We start from the raw sequence: 10,811 nt of genomic DNA on the forward strand, positions 1-10,811 counted from the left end.
GTACTTGACAAAAATTAAGTCATTATTAATTAAAACAATTTTTAAAAGGTGAATTCTTTGATTTCAATAAAGAGGATCTCAATTCCTAGAGCAAACATCTAGTTAATAGTGAAATATTGAAAGAATTCTCTTTGAGATAAGAAAAAAGACAAATATGCCTATTAATAACATTGTCATCACTTTTATTTAGCATTTTTAAGGCCACCCCAGCCAGGGAAATGAGGCAGGAACACATATATATATATATGTATATACATATATTAAGACATAAGGAGTCAAAAAAAGAATTAAATGGTTATTATCTACCATCAATAACCATGTTAGGTTTTACATACAATTTTAGAAAAATCTATAGGACAAATTATTTAGAATAAATAAATTTATCAAGATTGTGGTATACAAGGTGAACATAAACAAATTATTTGTACACCTATATTATTATTTAAATAATCAAGTAGAAATGAGATTAATAAAAGCATTTGTAAGGTCATCCAGAAAACATAAAATACCCAGAAATACATTTAGAATATGTAAAAGATTTCCTTAAAAATATAGCTGAGATAATTTAAAGAAATATTCACTGATTGGAGAATTGCATGTTTTAAAGATAGCAAGTCCTCCCAACTGAATATTATATTCAATGTACTCCAATCAGAATTTCTGCAGTTTGTTTTATGGAAATGGAAATTAACATGCTGATTCTAAATGTGTATAGAAACATGAAGGGCCAAGTATAGCCAAGTTAATCTTGGAGAAGAGCGAAACTCAGTTACTTATACCACCACCTTTTAAAAATAATTACAAAACTACACTAAGTAAGACAGTATGGTATTTGACAAAAAAAAATAGCAAAACAAGTCAATGGAAAAGACTAGAGAGTTCTGAAATAGACCCATGTATATACAGTCACTTGAATTATGATAACTGAATGCAGTAGGGAAAAATGTGTCTACTTGTAAAAGATCCTGAATCAATTGGATACGTATGACACAGAAAAAGATAAAACTTGGTTTCTGAGTTACATAATAAAAATTCAGATTTAGATTATTTGCATATCTAACTGGGAAGATTTAAACAACATACAGTGTTTAGGAGAAAATCTGGTAGAACTTCTTCATAACCATGGGATAGGCAGCAATTACTTAAACAGGACACACACAAAAAAAAATCAAAAGTGAAAAACACTGGTAAAATGGGGTGCATTAAGATTGATATACAGTTGGCATCAAGATACACTATTAAGAGATTGAAAAATAAGTCAAGAAATGGAGAAAGTTCAGCACAAACTTTCAAGAAAATAATAGAGAACTTCTATAAAACAATAAGAAAAAAAGAGACAACGCAATAGAAAAATAGGCAAAAGACATGAATAAAGACTTTAAAAAAGAGGATATCCAAACGGTCAATAATCATATGAAAAGCAATCATTTTCATTGCTTCAACTTATATAAAGTTAAAAAACTGGAAATGTATATTTTAGAAAACTTAAATGTTAGAATAGTCGTTATGTGTGTGTTTTTTCATTTTTTAAATGTATTTTTATTGATTTCAGAGAGGGAGAGGGACAGAGAGATAGAGATAGAGACATCGATGATGAGAGAGAGTCATTGATCAACTGCTTCCTGCATGTGCCCCTTCTGGGGATCGAGCCCACAACCCAAGCATATGCCCTTGATCAGAATCGAACCCGAGACCCCTTCAGTCTGCAGGCCGATGCTCTATCCACTGAGCCAAACCAGCTACAGCGTAGTTATGTTTTTAAAGGAGTGAGGGAGCATGGGCAATGTAATTTTGGGGCTCAGTCACCTGAGACAGAGTACAGCAGGAGAATAATAGGAAATGGCCCTTAAAGCAGATGGCATGTCTGCAACACTTTTCACAGCACTGTCTCTGCTGTGCTTCTTTTTCTTTCTTTTTTCTCTCTTGTGTGTGTGTTTCTTTTTCTTTTCTTTTTCTGTGTGTGTGTGTGTGTGTGTGTGTGTGTGTGTGTGTGTGTGTTTCTTTTTCTTGATCTGGATGATGGTAACATGAATGTGTTCAGTTTGTGAAAATACACCAAGCTGTATGTATGATTAATTAACTTTTCTTTTGCTTTTACGTACATTATATAAGTATATAAACACACACACACACACACACGCACACGCACACACACTAGCAAACTAAAGCAACAGCAGCAACAAAAATGTCACTGCATGAAAAAGTTTTCAGTCAAAACCCAAACTCTAGATCAGCTGTTTATGTTTCTGCCTTATAAACATATTATGAATTTAAAGGTTAAAAAAGTGGAAGAATATTGAAGATCATTTGGGAGAGAGTACAATTTTTATAATATGATTCCAAATCAGAAATCATATTTAATGATAAATACAATAGATTTATCTACAAATTAAAAATATAAATGGGGATAGTGTCTGCCATAAATATTATAGAAAATTTAAAATTTAAAATACTTCGAACAAACTTTTAAAAATATAACTATACAGGTTATCTCTTGATAGGAAATTATGGGTGGTTTTTATTTTTCTTTGGACAATTCTTAAAATAAACGTGCTTAGTTTTAATATATGAATAGCATATAATAACTATTTTTAAAGTAATAGTTATATATATGTTCATAAATTTAGAAAATCCCAACTCCTCCTCAAATGTATTCTTATTTGCTAATACCAGTTGATTCTTTTTCACAAAGTAGCATTTTAATTCACCAATTACCATAATCTGTTATTTCACACTATCCATATCCACTCTGTGTGAGCATGTATCTCAATATTCATACTGTTGCTTTCTCAAAAATTATGTGTACCCTTGAAATCCTAAGTATATATGTGATACTGCTGTAATTAGCTAGGTATTAATAACAGAAAAAAAGCAAAGGGGTAAGGCCAGACATTACAGGCATGTCATTTGGGCAGCTTCACCAGGAAACTACCAGCCTATTCCCTGCCACCTCCCTTAGAACAAATATTTCTTAAACATCAGTATCGTAGAAGGATAATAATGCTATGTCTTAGAATCTCTCCCAATTTCTCCCAATCCATTGCAACTGTCATTGACTAACGTATTGGCATATTTGTTTTTCCAGTATTATAAAGCACTGGGGGAAAGAATCCAACAAAGAAACAAGATAGACACATGCCCTATAAAGTTGGGTTGGCATAGGAAAGGCACTTATCTGTCAGTCACACCCAGGAACAGAAATCATTGGTTAGAATGGTCATGGCCACTGCAAGTGCTTGAAAGTTTTGAATACATAATCTCCTAAACAAAGGAGTTTGCTCTCTTGGCTTGTGACACTTGGCTTGTGGGGCTCTTTTGCTCCTGCTTCCTTGCATTTGCCTGTATGGCCTATGGCAATATGGACCCCACACACAATGGACTAATGGACTACAGTAGGAAACACAAGCTCAGTTGTCTGATGCTGAACTGGACTCTGCTCCAATATGGAAAGGAAACTCTGAACATTGGCTCTGATTTTAGCTTTACTGAAGCCCCAGCTACACTTCTTCTATGACTAAACTAAGGGAAATGGCACTTTGAAAACCCAGGGGTGTAATTCCATGGAAATAAAGCTTTCTTACCATTTCTCATTCTCCTGTTGGGGCCTCCTGAAATGCTTATTCCAGTGGTATCCCAAGAACCCCAGTCCCACTAGCAACCAGGGGAGATGAGACCCACTCCCTTCCATTAACATATATATCTAACATTTTACTAAAAATATTACTACGGATAGTCAACAAATGAGCATTAGATTTTCTTGTTCTAAAAAAGCCCATTTTTTTAAAGTAATAAAAATCAATTACTTTAATCACATGCCACAGTAAAAATCAATAAAAGGTGTGCATTCCTGGAAAAACTGCCCTTTTGATAGATTTTGTGTAACATATAAAACAAATTCAACTAAAAACTAATATTTCTTAAACATTAATATCATAAAAGGATAATAATATTATATCTTAGAATCTCTCCCAATCTTGTGAGCTTTGCTCCACTGCGACTGTCATTGACTAAAGTGTTGGCACTTCTGTGGTTCCAGTATTTAATTGTCCCATCATTCAATTATTAAGCTATGAGGTCTCACTAATTTGTGTCTATACCAACTTAAAGACTGTTTCCACAAATAATTTTCAAGTTACTTTCATAACTCACCCTTATGATTGTTACATCCCATGAACTGGCTATATATCCGTTTTAGAGTTTGTAGTCTTCTTCCAATGTCCCTTGAAACATAATCACCTACACACCAATTGTGTTTGTCATTTGTAAACAAGGAAATCATTACCACTCTGAAACTCTATTTTTTAAAATATATTTTTATGATTTCAGAGAGAAAGGGAGATAGAAATTATATATATATCATCAATGATGAGAGAGAAGAATGCAGCGAGCAGTGGCAGGCTACCGCGTGTGATTTCACGTGCTGGGCCTCTAGTCATTGAAAAGAGAGAATCATTGATCAGCTGTCTCCTGCACACCCCACACTGGGGATCAATCCCACAACCCCTGCATATGCCCTATCAGGAAGTGAACTGTGACCTCCTCATTGATGCTCAACCACGGAGCCACACTGGCTGGGCACCACTCTGAAATTCTTTAATGTGCATTTCCAAGTCTCAGAAATAAAAGATTTACATCTTTGTCTTGGAATTGATATGGAGGAACTACATAGATCATGAGTTTAAACTAGGCACTCGTGTATCAAATGAACCATGAAAACCACAGAGGATAAGTGTTTTAGAAAAGATGGTATGTCTGCAACATTTTTCTTACAGAACTGTATCTGCTGTGGTTTCTTCTCAGTTATTAATGTCACCATGACAGTCAGTTGACATTTTAAAGTTATTAATGAAAGAGCCACATGTCAATGAACATCTTTTTGTCAGGGTATCGACCAAAACTTACAAATGTGAATGACTGGATTTTAATCCGGGGTTTTTCGTCTCTATTTTGGTTTCCACCTTCTTTTCCAGGATCTTAAATTAAGTACTCTGATTTGTTGAATGATTGTTAAACAATTCAGTTTTATTTTTTAGTTGAGTTTAGCCCCCAATATGTAAACAACTCAAAAAGGAAAATTAATGTTGAGAATAAAATATTGGAATTTCATAAGCTAATAAACATCATTTAACTATGCAATCTATGTAATGGATGAGAGTTATTCCCTGATGTATTCCTGAAGTTGTAAATAAACTTAAGAATTCAAGAGTCTGCTGGTGGCATTTATAATTCTTTTTTTCCCCAAAGTATGTTCTATTCAGCAAATATTTATTACATGCTTCCTATGTGCAAGACAGAGCAATAGATATTTCAAATAATACAAATATGTGTAAGGTACAATTCTTACACTGTGAAAGTACAAGTGTGTATGTTAGTTTGGTTTTTATATGAAGTGCCTCTTCTAATTATTTTTTCTTCTAAATTAATGGTGTAGCACTTTCAACCCATTCATATTTTTGGAACCTCTAGTTAGAAATGAGAACCAGCACTCCTATCTCATTCCTATCATCCAATTAGTGTATTATTTAAACAATATCTTGAATTATGGAGTGAATATGGTGTGTGTCCATATTGCATCAAATACTTTATCATTTCCAAAATTTTAATTCTTAATCAGTGAGTTGTTGCTTCCAAACTACAAGCTGTTAAGAAATGTAAGTACTTAGAGGATAAAAGGACAGATTAACTATTAATGTAATGTGCCTGCAATGGTTGACACCCTACTTAGCATGACCATTATGTGCTATAGTCTACAAAATTATTCTTCATGCTCCCACAGCAGAGCTGGAGTGCCATATGGCCATGCTTGTTTTTCGTCAAATAATTTTTACATAAACAGCTGGTGAACCGTTTTTATTGTAACAGTGCACACATTTTTTGAGACAGTTGGGAAGGGTTGATGCAACTCCAGTCACTGCCTGCGTTCCTGTCAGTGTGAAGGAGAAATTCAGATTCATCTTTTTAAAATGTGAACTTTTGTATTCTTGTCACTATTGCCCGTTGATAAGAAAGATTTTTAATGGAATGCAGGAATTATTGGCATGTTTATAAACTTGTATCAAGAAATAGAAACTAATCATAAGGGACCTTCAACTTCACGTGGCATATCCAGTGTTTTTATTTTTACACTCATGAATTTTTAGAGGCAGAGCTGATATGTTTTGGACTATTTTATAAGCAGTTTTAATATGACTATATTTGGTTTTGAAACATAACTTCAACACATTCTGATAAGTGATATAATAACCAGAAGATTTTTTTAGCAGTTTTGTGTGTATCTGTGATTTGAGTTGATTTAAAAACTATTTAATCCAAAACCACCCCCTACCTCCTTGACAAGAAAATCTATGTGTGAAAACACCAGTGAATTCAAAAATGCAAGTAGAGGCATTTTCTTTTGAATTCTAAGGTAATGACCACTCTTCAGATTTTTGTAAGGCGATTATCACAGTGCTTAGAATGTTAAATCTTTAAATCTAATTTTATATTTGATACTTAAAAAAACCTCCATTACCAGTATCTTGGTAAGGATTTGTTTATTATTACATATCACAGATTCCTTATTCATAGTATATTTGAGACTATAAAATATGTTTCATTAGAGAAGGGAATGAATTTTTATTATTGTGCCATTAAAAAGCTTAGGACCTTTGGGTTAGAATAATTGAGTTCATCTACCTTTTACATACTAAAGGTAAATGTGTGTAAAATGTAAGAGAAAATAAGATTTTTTTCCCCAACCCTACAGCTTTCATTATATTCACCCATCTGTCCTTTGTGTCTTTGATTAATTCTACTCAGGGGCACGGGTATTTTCACAGAATATTTTATTTTGAGATTCAAAATGGAAAAACAAAGGATCCTTTTTCATGTGTCTTAGGTTTGAAGAAATTCTCTTCTGGAATAAGCTTTACAATAGTGAGTACATTTTGTCAGTAAATAGTCATTTCAACATAATACCTGACAGCAATTTGCTTATGTAGATTTTAATTTGTACCTCACTGTTATTTTCTCCCAATGAACTATGCACCAGATGGAATAGTTAAAAAAATGAATTAAGGGAGACAATACATTTTTGTAAGGGTGTTGTTTTTCCCCCAAGTAAAACCATTCATATTATTTCACTAAAAGTCCAATTCTAGGAGATAATCAGTTATACAAATGACTTTAACTATTAAATAGACTATGTAATGATTAGGGGACATTTCTCCATGGGTTGCTTGTATTTTTTTCACTTTTGAGGCACTTGTTCCAGACAATTTTTTCAAGGACTTCTTGTGTGTAGCAAGCCTTGGAAGATTATATATATATTCTCCAGAGCGGAGGAAAGCCATGCTCATTGGCCATTATACATATTTAAAATTCCTGAAGCACAGGGTTCCTCTCCTGCAATCCAATTCACTGCATGATCTGGTGTCACTTGTCCATCTTGATATCACTGTGATTCCTAGAGTTTGGGTAACCAGTGTGAGAACATATAGACACTCCGCCTATGGCCATTGCTATGAAAGATAAAGTTCTTTTGCTCTTACCTAAAAGCCTCATGTATTCTGCAAGCATCCATAAAACTGTGGCTGGCTATTAGCTTGCAAGGATAAAAATCTTAGCTGCTTCACAGTTGTTTTTGATTTTTGGTGTTGTTTTTTTAAGATTAAGGCTCCTTTGTTTATTCACAGTGTTATATTACGCAGCTTATTAGGAAATTTGGTAAGATCAGCTGAAACCAATAAAAACGTGGCAAGTAACCCACTTCACAGATTATGATGTTAAATGATGTTTAGCTAAGAAGTTATCCCCAGTTAGAAGTTATATGTCTCAAAACGTTTTAACAATATTCAAAGATCCTCTCTGGTGTTACTCAACTGATCATCAGAATGCTAATTTAGCAAATTGTCAGTGGCCCTGACAAATATTCGCTGTCATTATTTCAGAGACATCTTCTTAAAATAAAGATTCAGTGAGAGGATCACGTCACTATTTCTGATGCGAATGTTTGGAAATTGTCTTCGGACTTACGCCCAAAAAGCCACTGCAATTTGGGGCTCCACATCTGCAAATGGCCTTTCCACTCCCAAGACTCTGTAAGTTGTAGTTGAAAGTAAGTTCTGTGCCTGCTTTAATGTCACACAGGGCAAATAGGCCAACACGGGTATCTCCTTTCACAGACCACTTCTGCGTTTCACAGTTGGGATCGCAGCAATGATTCATAAAGCGACTATAATTACCCCTTGGCCCTGCATCGATTACTCTATCTCTATCTAAAGTGAGCATGTAAAAATTAGTGACACCTTGTTCTTGGGCCTGATGGATTCGAGCCCTGCATTCCACATCATCTATCAGTTCTCCCACGTACTCACTCACAAATTCACCCTTTTGAATATCTGTTTTGGCTCGAAGACCCCAGCCCCTCTCCAATGTGCGAAAAATTTCCACCTCTGGGTACTGGCGCTTAACAAAGCACTGGTTTTGGCAGCGTTCTCCGGCTGGACATACTGCGGGGTGGCATTCATAGAAGAGCATACGGTTGATACAGTCCGAGTATATCCCACAGGGATTTTCATCATTTGCCCAGCAATTACATTGGGGGATTTCCGACAGGTCGACGGTGAAGATCTGTGCCCGACCAACAGGACGGTTCCTCTTTATATGTTTATAAGGTGCTGGCTTCTTATCGTTCTTTTGTTCTTCCTGTACCTGTCTTAGTTCTTTTTGTGCTTTTAACTCTGCAAACCTCGCTGCTGCCTCCCGCAGTGCTTCCTTATAGATGCCAGGTCTTCCCCTACAGAACTTGGCCCTAGTTAGGTCCTGCTCCGAGTAGGGGAAGACTCTGGCCTGATGGGTCCACGCATAGTCCTTGGAGCCGAAGAAGAACACGGGGAATTCCCCGATTTCATGTTCCATGCTATTAATACTGGGAGGCACAGCTTGAGGATGGCAGATCTCAGCAGGCCACCACCTGCGATGGCCAAATTTGACCCAAACAAGCTCTGTGTAATGTGGCTTTTTACCAGCCCTGCAGTTGTTACAATACCACTTGCCTTGAGGGAAGTCAATGCCCACGCATTTCAAGTGAAAAGAAGCAGGGCAAGCCTCACAGCACAGAAGGCTGCCTCCCCCTGAACAGACAAAACACCATCTAACGTTGACCTGTTCATGATCTTTGCAGCCTGGCCTAGGTGTAAAATGATTAGGGCAGATGATACTATTAGGTGTCAGGATTTTTGACCCAGCAGCCAGACAACAGTCATTGTCATGGTATGCCACGGGGCAGCGCACGCACCTCATTAGGTGGTTTCTGGATGCACAAATGCTAGTTGGATTAGCAGATTGGCACGTTATACATGAATGGCGTGGGCAACGAAAGCCCCTGTCCTGCATGACAGTAGGTGGGTATTTCTGGACACAATTTTCATGATAAAACTTTCCACACAAGGGCAGAAGGCACCTCTTAACGCCTGCTCCACTTTGTTTACAAGAAAAACATGTGTGGGTCCCTGAACGACATTCATTGCAAATAAATTTCCTCCTGGACACCTTCGGTAACCCCAGGCACTCTAAGTGAAAAGCCCCATGACATCGACCCTCACACACCAGCAACGAACCCTCTTTTTCGCAGTTCTGACAAACATCCTCCCTGAGTGCAGCAATGCCACCTCTTTCGCCGCGCTGTCTTTTAGGTGCACGCCTCCCTTGGTGGTCCTCCGCTGCCTCTTCAGCAGCCTTCCGGATCTTCCCAGGCTTCTTGCGCTCCATCAGTTCTCCCTTGCAGAGCTATTCACAGCTCTGACAGCAAGCACACATCTCTATTTTACCTGTTTGCAAACAAAATGCAGACAAGATTAGCCTTTAAAAGGTGTAAAAATAGATGGCATTAAGTTTTCATTTTGCCCCTGATTTGTTTTATGATACATTTCAATATGTATCACCAGTTGTAACTTCTTCAAATCTCATATAACTAGTTTCAAATATATCATTGAAAAGTGAGATATGGCCCTGGCTGGTTGGGCTCAGTGGATAGAGCATTTGCCTGTGGACTGAAGGGTCCCAGGTTCGATTCCGGTCAAGGGCACATGCCTGGTTGCAGGCTTGATCCCCAGTGTGGGGCCTGCAGGAGGCAGCCGATCAATGATTCGCCCTCACCATTGATATTTCTCTCTCTGTGTCCCTATCCCTTTCCTTCTGAAATCAATAAAAAATATTTTTTTTGCAAATTCAGAGATATGTGATATCGTGAAGAGTAGAAGTAAACTGGGAAATATAGTTCTTATATCAATTACTTATTGAAGTGACTACAACCATTTCAACGTGTCTATTTGTAGCACTGTATTCATTCTTTTAACAGATCATCAAACTCACTGAGATTGATTAATGGTAAAAGTAAACTATAGCCCGACCTGTATGGCTCAGTGGTTGAGTGTTGGTCTATGAACCAGGAGGTCACAGTTAAATTCCCTGTCAGGGCACATGGCCGGGCTGCAAGCTTGATCCCCAGTGTGGGGCCTGCAGGAGGCAGCCGATCAATGATTCTCATCATTGATGTTTTTATCTCTCCCTCTCCTTTCCTTTCTGAAGTCAATAAAAATATACTTAAAAAAAAGAAAAAACTAAACTCTATACTGCTGAATATACATTATTTTTACTTGTTTATTTTTTTACTTTAAATGTCAGAACTGAAAGGATATTTATTGACATATCATATATTTATGTAAATCATATATATTCATATGAATTATATTTTAATTGTATATTTATATTATTTAAAATAAAATTTGTTTAAACATACAATTTATATAAATTTATAATCATAATTTATA

The 10,811-nt window shown here is 36.2% G+C and overlaps 1 pseudogene; it reads right to left on the minus strand.

Moving 5' to 3' along the window:
* Nucleotides 1-7,971: 7,971 nt before the first annotated feature.
* LOC102764253 lies at nt 7,972-9,750 on the minus strand (annotated as a pseudogene).
* Nucleotides 9,751-10,811: the final 1,061 nt, after the last annotated feature.

Source organism: Myotis davidii, unplaced genomic scaffold, assembly GCF_000327345.1.
Source record: "Myotis davidii unplaced genomic scaffold, ASM32734v1 scaffold1497, whole genome shotgun sequence".
NCBI lineage: Eukaryota > Metazoa > Chordata > Mammalia > Chiroptera > Vespertilionidae > Myotis > Myotis davidii.